Here is an 11821-nt window from a genome sequence, read left to right on the forward strand (position 1 = left end):
AGGTCCGTCATCTTTAATTTGAAATATAGGAGGTTTCTACTTTAATGGTAAGACAAAGCATCTACATATTTGACATTGCTCCAGTGAGTAGAGCCCACATAAAAATGTATGGGTTGCTTGTCTCTGCAAGCAAAAGCTGGGCACTAAACTGGCATACTTGCAATGCTGGATGGTTCAGAGTAAAAACACCTATAGGCTGACAATAGTAATTGCAGGTGTTGATTAGCTCATTGTGCAAAATAATTTCTAAAATGTGGTCACTTTGGGAGGTTTTCTGCTGTTTTGGTACTCTGCAAAGTTCATCTGCAAAGTATTCCTGCAAAATCTGCATTGCAAAACCCAAATAGGGCTCTTCCTTTCAAAGCCCTGCTGTGTGGCCAAACAGTAGTTTCTGAAGAAATGTGGTGCATCACCGTATTTGTGAGAAATCTAATATTTCTAATATCCAAACAAAATAAATGGAGGTTTAAAAATTAATGCAGACGAAAAGTACGCATATAAAAAATGTTATTTATTGACTTTTTTGGGGTGGTGTGACAAGTTTTTAATCACAAGAAATGGTAACTTTTCTGCTGACTAGCATGGAAGGAGTTAAGTTCCAATTGCATATCGATGTCAGGATGGCCGAGCGGTCTGAGGCGCTGCGTTCAGGTCGCAGTCTCCCCTGAAGGCGTGACATCAACTTTTCATTTCAAGAAACTTTATCTTCATTTATTGATTAGATGAGGTCAAACAAAACTTAGTAATGTGGTTTTGAAAAATGTATTCCTGTGAGTCTTTGGAGTGAATCTTAATTTGTCCTCTCAAAAAAGAACTCTAGGAACATAAAACAGATTTTTTGTGCATATGTCTGTTGTTCTTTTGGCACTAGAAAAATCCTTTGGACAGTCAATGAGGATAGACTATTTCACCTCTTTGTGTTCTCTGTCCCTATTAGGGTAGGGAATCAACCTTCTACAGTGCTGTCATGAAATATATCTAGAAACGGATTTGCTGGTAAGTCTACTTTCATAGTTTTCACCTCATACATCAATAGACCATAACGATACTTAATAAACAAAAACTTAAAAAGTAGATAATCATAGTTTAAAAAGTGTGAAATGCGCATGTCATTCTGACATGTTTCAGCACGTTTTGGGACAAATGTTATCACTTTTAACATTAACAATCAATAAAATATTTTCTCTAAATTTTTGTCTCTTTTTTGCTCCAATTGTTTGCATCTCATAAAAAATAAAACTTGATGTAACATTATGCATGCAAATTGTGTTTTATGTGCGACCATGACCTATCCTAGAAGCACAGGGTCAGAATTATTCTGGTGCATGGAGACAAACTGAAAATGTAAAAATTCAATGGCAAAAATTGCTGTCTTTTTCTACTCATTCACAAATAGTTAATGAATGTTAATAAATATGTACAGCAAAATGGAAGGCGTTTCAAATAGAAATCATGCTTCAAAAAACAGTCAAATTAAAAATTATAATATATCCCTCCAGGTGTGACACTTGACATTTGCAGAGTGTCAAACCCCCCAGAAAATGCATAGATATGGCCAAAATAGCTCAGTTGGGAGAGCGTTAGACTGAAGATCTAAAGGTTCCTGGTCCAATCCCGGGGTTCAGCAAAATGCTTTTTCTTCACCGTTTCCATTTTAAGGAGATATTAAACAAAGCACATGGACTCATTATTTACAGCTAATGTAAAAGGCCTAAAAATCTTAACTATCTACAGAAAACAAAATGTTAAAAATTTGAGAAACGGTAACTTTTTCCTTTTGAACACATGAATGTTTTTTAGTAATTTGTCCTCTATTTTGTTTTATTTCAGATTGACTTAGCTGTAAGAGGATTAAAAGGTAACCTGATAGCTGAAACAGACAGCACTTATCAGACACTAGCTGAATGATTATAGTCAGCTTGTTTGACTTTGAAACACTGAGGCGTTACTGATACAAATGTCCTTAAAAAATATGCTGTGGACAAAGTCAAAAAGGCAAAAAACACAAGCTCCACACAGGTCCGTCATCTTTAATTTGAAATATAGGAGGTTTCTACTTTAATGGTGAGACAAAGCATCTACATATTTGACATTGCTCCAGTGAGTAGAGCCCACTTAAAAATGTATGGGTTGCTTGTCTCTGCAAGCAAAAGCTGGGCACTAAACTGGCATACTTGCAATGCTGGATGGTTCAGAGTGAAAACACCTATAGGCTGACAATAGTAATTGCAGGTGTTGATTAACTCATTGTGCAAAATAATTTCTAAAATGTGGTCACTTTGGGAGGTTTTCTGCTGTTTTGGTACTCTGCAAATTTCATCTGCAAGGTATTCCTGCAAAATCTGCATTGCAAAACCCAAATAGGGCTCTTCCTTTCAAAGCCCTGCTGTGTGGCCAAACAGTAGTTTCTGAAGAAATGTGGTGCATCACCGCATTTGTGAGAAATCTAACATTTCTAATATCCAAACAAAATAAATGGAGGTTTAAAAATTAATGCAGACGAAAAGTACGCATATAAAAAATGTTATTTATTGACTTTTTTGGGGTGGTGTGACAAGTTTTTAATCACAAGGAATGGTAACATTTCTGCTGACTAGCATGGAAGGAGTTAAGTTCCAATTGCATGTCGAAGTCAGGATGGCGGAGCAGTCTAAGGCGCTGCGTACAGGTCGCAGTCTCCCCTGGAGATGTGGGTTCAAATCCCACTTCTGACATCAATATTTAATTTCAAGAAACTTTATCTTCATTTATTGATTAGATGAGGTCAAACAAAACTTAGTAATGTGGTTTCGAAAAATTTCCTGAGAGTCTTTGGAGTGAATCTGAATTTGTCCTCTCAAAAAAGAACTCTAGGAACATCAAACAGATTTTTTGTGCATATGTCTGTTGTTCTTTTGGCACTAGAAAAATCCTTTGGACAGTCAATGAGGACTATTTCACCTCTTTGTGTTCTCTGTCCCTATTAGGGTAGGGAATCAACCTTCTACAGTGCTGTCATGAAATATATCTAGAAACGGATTTGCTGGTAAGTCTACTTTCATAGTTTTCACCTCATTCATCAATAGACCATAACGATACTTAATAAACAAAAACTTAACAAGTAGGTAATCATAGTTTAAAAAATGTGAAATGCCCATGTCATTCTGACATGTTTCAGCACATTTTGGGACAAATGGTCTCACTTTTAACATTAACAATCAATAAAATATTTTCTCTAAATTTTTGTCTCTATTTTGCTCCAATTGTTTGCATCTCATAAAAAATAAAACTTGATGTAACATTATGCATGCAAATTGTGTTTTATGTGCGACCATGACCTATTCTAGAAGCACAGGGTCAGAATTATACTGGTGCATGGAGACAAACTGAAAATGTAAAACTTCAATGGCAAAATTGCTGTCTTTTTCTACTCATTCACAAATAGTTAATGAATGTTATTAAATATGTACAGCAAAATGGAAGGCGTTTCAAATAGAAATCATGCTTCAAAAAACAGTCAAATGAAAAATTATAATATATCCCTCCAGGTGTGACACTTGACATTTGCAGGGTGTCAAACCCCCAGAAAATGTATAGATATGGCCTAAATAGCTCAGTTGGGAGAGCGTTAGACTGAATATCTAAAGGTCCCTGGTTCAATCCCGGGTTTCGGCAAAATGCTTTTTCTTCACCGTTTACAAGTGGTTCAAATCCCACCTCTGACATCAACTTTTAATTTCAAGAAACTTTTTTCTTCATTTATTGATTAGATGAGGTCAAACAAAACTTAGTAATGTGGTTTTGAAAAATTTCCTGAGAGTCTTTGGAGTGAATCTGAATTTGTCCTCTCAAAAAAGAACTCTAGGAACATCAAACAGATTTTTTGTGCATATGTCTGTTGTTCTTTTGGCACTAGAAAAATCCTTTGGACAGTGAATGAGGAGGGACTATTTCACCTCTTTGTGTTCTCTGTCCCTATTAGGGTAGGGAATCAACCTTCTACAGTGCTGTCATGAAATATATCTAGAAACGGATTTGCTGGTAAGTCTACTTTCATAGTTTTCACCTCATACATCAATAGACCATAACGATACTTAATAAACAAAAACTTAACAAGTAGGTAATCATAGTTTAAAAAATGTGAAATGCCCATGTCATTCTGACATGTTTCAGCACATTTTGGGACAAATGGTCTCACGTTTAACATTAACAATCAATAAAATATTTTCTCTAAATTTTTGTCTCTTTTTTGCTCCAATTGTTTGCATCTCATAAAAAATAAAACTTGATGTAACATTATGCATGCAAATTGTGTTTTATGTGCGACCATGACCTATTCTAGAAGCACAGGGTCAGAATTATACTGGTGCATGGAGACAAACTGAAAATGTAAAAATTCAATGGCAAAATTGCTGTCTTTTTCTACTCATTCACAAATAGTTAATGAATGTTATTAAATATGTACAGCAAAATGGAAGGCGTTTCAAATAGAAATCATGCTTCAAAAAACAGTCAAATGAAAAATTATAATATATCCCTCCAGGTGTGACACTTGACATTTGCAGAGTGTCAAACCCCCCAGAAAATGTATAGATATGGCTGAAATAGCTCGGTTGGGAGAGCGTTAGACTGAAGATCTAAAGGTCCCTGGTCCAATCCTGGGTTTCGGCAAAATGCTTTTTCTTCACCGTTTACATTTTAAGGAGATATTAAACAAAGCACATGGACTGATCATGATCAAAAGGCCTAAAAATCTTAACTATCTACAGAAAACAAAATGTTAAAAATTTGAGAAATGGTAACTTTTTCCTTTTGAACACATGAATGTTTTTTAGTAATTTTTCCTCTATTTTGTTTTATTTCAGATTGACTTAGCTGTAAGAGGATTAAAAGGTAACCTGATAGCTGAAACAGACAGCACTTATCAGACACTAGCTGAATGATTATAGTCAGCTTGTTTGACTTTGAAACACTGAGGCATTACTGAGACAAATGTCCTTAAAAAATATGCTGTGGACAAAGTCAAAAAGGCAAAAAACACAAGCTCCACACAGGTCCGTCATCTTTAATTTGAAATATAGGAGGTTTCTACTTTAATGGTGAGACAAAGCATCTACATATTTGACATTGCTCCAGTGAGTAGAGCCCACTTAAAAATGTATGGGTTGCTTGTCTCTGCAAGCAAAAGCTGGGCACTAAACTGGCATACTTGCAATGCTGGATGGTTCAGAGTGAAAACACCTATAGGCTGACAATAGTAATTGCAGGTGTTGATTAACTCATTGTGCAAAATAATTTCTAAAATGTGGTCACTTTGGGAGGTTTTCTGCTGTTTTGGTACACTGCAAATTTCATCTGCAAGGTATTCCTGCAAAATCTGCATTGCAAAACCCAAATAGGGCTCTTCCTTTCAAAGCCCTGCTGTGTGGCCAAACAGTAGTTTCTGAAGAAATGTGGCGCATCACCGCATTTGTGAGAAATCTAACATTTCTAATATCCAAACAAAATAAATGGAGGTTTAAAAATTAATGCAGACGAAAAGTACGCATATAAAAAATGTTATTTATTGACTTTTTTGGGGTGGTGTGACAAGTTTTTAATCACAAGAAATGGTAACATTTCTGCTGACTAGCATGGAAGGAGTTAAGTTCCAATTGCATATCGAAGTCAGGATGGCCGAGCGGTCTAAGGCGCTGCGTTCAGGTCGCAAACTCCCACTTCTGACATCAACATTTAATTTCAAGAAACTTTATCTTCATTTATTGATTAGATGAGGTCAAACAAAACTTAGTAATGTGGTTTTGAAAAATTTCCTGAGAGTCTTTGGAGTGAATCTGAATTTGTCCTCTCAAAAAAGAACTCTAGGAACATCAAACAGATTTTTTGTGCATATGTCTGTTGTTCTTTTGGCACTAGAAGAATCATTTGGACAGTCAATGAGGAGGGACTATTTCACCTCTTTGTGTTCTCTGTCCCTATTAGGGTAGGGAATCAACCTTCTACAGTGCTGTCATGAAATATATCTAGAAACGGATTTGCTGGTAAGTCTACTTTCATAGTTTTCACCTCATACATCAATAGACCATAACGATACTTAATAAACAAAAACTAAACAAGTAGTTAATCATAGTTTAAAAAATGTGAAATGCCCATGTCATTCTGACATGTTTCAGCACATTTTGGGACAAATGGTCTCACTTTTAACATTAACAATCAATAAAATATTTTCTCTAAATTTTTGTCTCTATTTTGCTCCAATTGTTTGCATCTCATAAAAAATAAATCTTGATGTAACATTATGCATGCAAATTGTGTTTTATGTGCGACCATGACCTATTCTAGAAGCACAGGGTCAGAATTATACTGGTGCATGGAGACAAACTGAAAATGTAAAACTTCAATGGCAAAATTGCTGTCTTTTTCTACTCATTCACAAATAGTTAATGAATGTTATTAAATATGTACAGCAAAATGGAAGGCGTTTCAAATAGAAATCATGCTTCAAAAAACAGTCAAATGAAAAATTATAATATATCCCTCCAGGTGTGACACTTGACATTTGCAGAGTGTCAAACCCCCCAGAAAATGTATCGATATGGCCGAAATAGCTCAGTTGGGAGAGCGTTAGACTGAAGATCTAAAGGTCCCTGGTCCAATCCCGGGTTTCGGCAAAATGCTTTTTCTTCACCGTTTACAAGTGGTTCAAATCCCACCTCTGACATCAACTTTTAATTTCAAGAAACTTTTTTCTTCATTTATTGATTAGATGAGGTCAAACAAAACTTAGTAATGTGGTTTTGAAAAATTTCCTGAGAGTCTTTGGAGTGAATCTGAATTTGTCCTCTCAAAAAAGAACTCTAGGAACATCAAACAGATTTTTTGTGCATATGTCTGTTGTTCTTTTGGCACTAGAAAAATCCTTTGGACAGTCAATGAGGAGGGACTATTTCACCTCTTTGTGTTCTCTGTCCCTATTAGGGTAGGGAATCAACCTTCTACAGTGCTGTCATGAAATATATCTAGAAACGGATTTGCTGGTAAGTCTACTTTCATAGTTTTCACCTCATACATCAATAGACCATAACGATACTTAATAAACAAAAACTTAACAAGTAGGTAATCATAGTTTAAAAAATGTGAAATGCCCATGTCATTCTGACATGTTTCAGCACATTTTGGGACAAATGGTCTCACTTTTAACATTAACAATCAATAAAATATTTTCTCTAAATTTTTGTCTCTATTTTGCTCCAATTGTTTGCATCTCATAAAAAATAAAACTTGATGTAACATTATGCATGCAAATTGTGTTTTATGTGCGACCATGACCTATTCTAGAAGCACAGGGTCAGAATTATACTGGTGCATGGAGACAAACTGAAAATGTAAAACTTCAATGGCAAAATTGCTGTCTTTTTCTACTCATTCACAAATAGTTAATGAATGTTATTAAATATGTACAGCAAAATGGAAGGCGTTTCAAATAGAAATCATGCTTCAAAAAACAGTCAAATGAAAAATTATAATATATCCCTCCAGGTGTCACACTTGACATTTGCAGAGTGTCAAACCCCCCAGAAATTGTATAGATATGGCCGAAATAGCTCAGATAGGAGAGCGTTAGACTGAAGATCTAAAGGTCCCTGGTCCAATCCCGGGTTTCGGCAAAATGCTTTTTCTTCACCGTTTACAAGTGGTTCAAATCCCACCTCTGACATCAACTTTTAATTTCAAGAAACTTTTTTCTTCATTTATTGATTAGATGAGGTCAAACAAAACTTAGTAATGTGGTTTTGAAAAATTTCCTGAGAGTCTTTGGAGTGAATCTGAATTTGTCCTCTCAAAAAAGAACTATAGGAACATCAAACAGATTTTTTGTGCATATGTCTGTTGTTCTTTTGGCACTAGAAAAATCCTTTGGACAGTCAATGAGGAGGGACTATTTCACCTCTTTGTGTTCTCTGTCCCTATTAGGGTAGGGAATCAACCTTCTACAGTGCTGTCATGAAATATATCTAGAAACGGATTTGCTGTTAAGTCTACTTTCATAGTTTTCACCTCATACATCAATAGACCATAACGATACTTAATAAACAAAAACGTAACAAGTAGGTAATCATAGTTTAAAAAATGTGAAATGCCCATGTCATTCTGACATGTTTCAGCACATTTTGGGACAAATGGTCTCACTTTTAACATTAAAAATCAATAAAATATTTTCTCTAAATTTTTGTCTCTTTTTTGCTCCAATTGTTTGCATCTCATAAAAAATAAAACTTGATGTAACATTATGCATGCAAATTGTGTTTTATGTGCGACCATGACCTATTCTAGAAGCACAGGGTCAGAATTATACTGGTGCATGGAGACAAACTGAAAATGTAAAAATTCAATGGCAAAATTGCTGTCTTTTTCTACTCATTCACAAATAGTTAATGAATGTTATTAAATATGTACAGCAAAATGGAAGGTGTTTCAAATAGAAATCATGCTTCAAAAAACAGTCAAATGAAAAATTATAATATATCCCTCCAGGTGTGACACTTGACATTTGCAGAGTGTCAAACCCCCCAGAAAATGTATAGATATGGCCGAAATAGCTCAGTTGGGAGAGCGTTAGACAGAAGATCTAAAGGTCCCTGGTCCAATCCCGGGTTTCGGCAAAATGCTTTTTCTTCACCGTTTACAAGTGGTTCAAATCCCACCTCTGACATCAACTTTTAATTTCAAGAAACTTTTTTCTTCATTTATTGATTAGATGAGGTCAAACAAAACTTAGTAATGTGGTTTTGAAAAATTTCCTGAGAGTCTTTGGAGTGAATGTGAATTTGTCCTCTCAAAAAAGAACTCTAGGAACATCAAACAGATTTTTTGTGCATATGTCTGTTGTTCTTTTGGCAATAGAAAAAGCCTTTGGACAGTCAATAAGGAGGGACTATTTCACCTCTTTGTGTTCTCTGTCCCTATTAGGGTAGGGAATCAACCTTCTACAGTGCTGTCATGAAATATATCTAGAAACGGATTTGCTGGTAAGTCTACTTTCATAGTTTTCACCTCATACATCAATAGACCATAACGATACTTAATAAACAAAAACGTAACAAGTAGCTAATCATAGTTTAAAAAATGTGAAATGCCCATGTCATTCTGACATGTTTCAGCACATTTTGGGACAAATGGTCTCACTTTTAACATTAACAATCAATAAAATATTTTCTCTAAATTTTTGTCTCTTTTTTGCTCCAATTGTTTGCATCTCATAAAAAATAAAACTTGATGTAACATTATGCATGCAAATTGTGTTTTATGTGCGACCATGAAATATTCTAGAAGCACGGGGTCAGAATTATACTGGTGCATAGAGACAAACTGAAAATGTAAAAATTCAATGGCAAAATTGCTGTCTTTTTCTACTCATTCACAAATAGTTAATGAATGTTATTAAATATGTGCAGCAAAATGGAAGGCGTTTCAAATAGAAATCATGCTTCAAAAAACAGTCAAATGAAAAATTATAATATATCCCTCCAGGTGTGACACTTGACATTTGCAGAGTGTCAAACCCACCAGAAAATGTATAGATATGGCCGAAATAGCTCAGTTGGGAGAGCGTTAGACTGAAGATCTAAAGGTCCCTGGTCCAATCCCGGGTTTCGGCAAAATGCTTTTTCTTCACCGTTTACATTTTAAGGAGATATTAAACAAAGCACATGGACTGATCATGATCAAAAGGCCTAAAAATCTTAACTATCTACAGAAAACAAAATGTTAAAAATTTGAGAAACGGTAACTTTTTCCTTTTGAACACATGAATGTTTTTTAGTAATTTTTCCTCTATTTTGTTTTATTTCAGATTGACTTAGCTGTAAGAGGATTAAAAGGTAACCTGATAGCTGAAACAGTCAGCACTTATCAGACACTAGCTGAATGATTATAGTCAGCTTGTTTGACTTTGAAACACTGAGGCATTACTGAGACAAATGTCCTTAAAAAATATGCTGTGGACAAAGTCAAAAAGGCAAAAAACACAAGCTCCACAAAGGTCCGTCATCTTTAATTTGAAATATAGGAGGTTTCTACTTTAATGGTGAGACAAAGCATCTACATATTTGACATTGCTCCAGTGAGTAGAGCCCACTTAAAAATGTATGGGTTGCTTGTCTCTGCAAGCAAAAGCTGGGCACTAAACTGGCATACTTGCAATGCTGGATGGTTCAGAGTGAAAACACCTATAGGCTGACAATAGTAATTGCAGGTGTTGATTAACTCATTGTGCAAAATAATTTCTAAAATGTGGTCACTTTGGGAGGTTTTCTGCTGTTTTGGTACTCTGCAAATTTCATCTGCAAGGTATTCCTGCAAAATCTGCATTGCAAAACCCAAATAGGGCTCTTCCTTTCAAAGCCCTGCTGTGTGGCCAAACAGTAGTTTCTGAAGAAATGTGGCGCATCACCGCATTTGTGAGAACTAACATTTCTAATATCCAAACAAAATAAATGGAGGTTTAAAAATTAATGCAGACGAAAAGTACGCATATAAAAAATGTTATTTATTGACTTTTTTGGGGTGGTGTGACAAGTTTTTAATCACAAGAAATGGTAACATTTCTGCTGACTAGCATGGAAGGAGTTAAGTTCCAATTGCATATCGAAGTCAGGATGGCCGAGCGGTCTAAGGCGCTGCGTTCAGGTCGCAGACTCCCACTTCTGACATCAACATTTAATTTCAAGAAACTTTATCTTCATTTATTGATTAGATGAGGTCAAACAAAACTTAGTAATGTGGTTTTGAAAAATTTCCTGAGAGTCTTTGGAGTGAATCTGAATTTGTCCTCTCAAAAAAGAACTCTAGGAACATCAAACAGATTTTTTGTGCATATGTCTGTTGTTCTTTTGGCAATAGAAAAATCCTTTGGACAGTCAATGAGGAGGGACTATTTCACCTCTTTGTGTTCTCTGTCCCTATTAGGGTAGGGAATCAACCTTCTACAGTGCTGTCATGAAATATATCTAGAAACGGATTTGCTGGTAAGTCTACTTTCATAGTTTTCACCTCATACATCAATAGACCATAACGATACTTAATAAACAAAAACTTAACAAGTAGTTAATCATAGTTTAAAAAATGTGAAATGCCCATGTCATTCTGACATGTTTCAGCACATTTTGGGACAAATGGTCTCACTTTTAACATTAACAATCAATAAAATATTTTCTCTAAATTTTTGTCTCTATTTTGCTCCAATTGTTTGCATCTCATAAAAAATAAATCTTGATGTAACATTATGCATGCAAATTGTGTTTTATGTGCGACCATGACCTATTCTAGAAGCACAGGGTCAGAATTATACTGGTGCATGGAGACAAACTGAAAATGTAAAACTTCAATGGCAAAATTGCTGTCTTTTTCTACTCATTCACAAATAGTTAATGAATGTTATTAAATATGTACAGCAAAATGGAAGGCGTTTCAAATAGAAATCATGCTTCAAAAAACAGTCAAATTAAAAATTATAATATATCCCTCCAGGTGTGACACTTGATATTTGCAGAGTGTCAAACCCCCCCAGAAAATGCATAGATATGGCCAAAATAGCTCAGTTGGGAGAGCGTTAGACTGAAGATCTAAAGGTTCCTGGTCCAATCCCAGGTTTCAGCAAAATGCTTTTTCTTCACCGTTTCCATTTTAAGGAGATATTAAACAAAGCACATGGACTCATTATTTACAGCTAATGTAAAAGGCCTAAAAATCTTAACTATCTACAGAAAACAAAATGTTAAAAATTTGAGAAACGGTAACTTTTTCCTTTTGAACACATGAATGTTTTTTAGTAATTTTTCCT

General features: G+C 35.1%; 2 non-coding genes across 2 annotated transcripts; both read left to right on the forward strand.

Moving 5' to 3' along the window:
* The first annotated feature begins 6577 nt into the window (after positions 1-6577).
* Positions 6578-6650, forward strand: TRNAF-GAA (transfer RNA phenylalanine (anticodon GAA)). The gene has a single exon. It is a non-coding gene; the product is annotated as a tRNA-Phe (tRNA).
* Positions 6651-9565: 2915 nt separating this feature from the next.
* Positions 9566-9638, forward strand: TRNAF-GAA (transfer RNA phenylalanine (anticodon GAA)). The gene has a single exon. It is a non-coding gene; the product is annotated as a tRNA-Phe (tRNA).
* The last annotated feature ends 2183 nt before the right edge of the window (positions 9639-11821 follow it).

Source organism: Dendrobates tinctorius, unplaced genomic scaffold (assembly GCF_039654945.1).
Source record: "Dendrobates tinctorius isolate UK_male_01 unplaced genomic scaffold, ASM3965494v1 ptg000350l, whole genome shotgun sequence".
Lineage (NCBI taxonomy): Eukaryota > Metazoa > Chordata > Amphibia > Anura > Dendrobatidae > Dendrobates > Dendrobates tinctorius.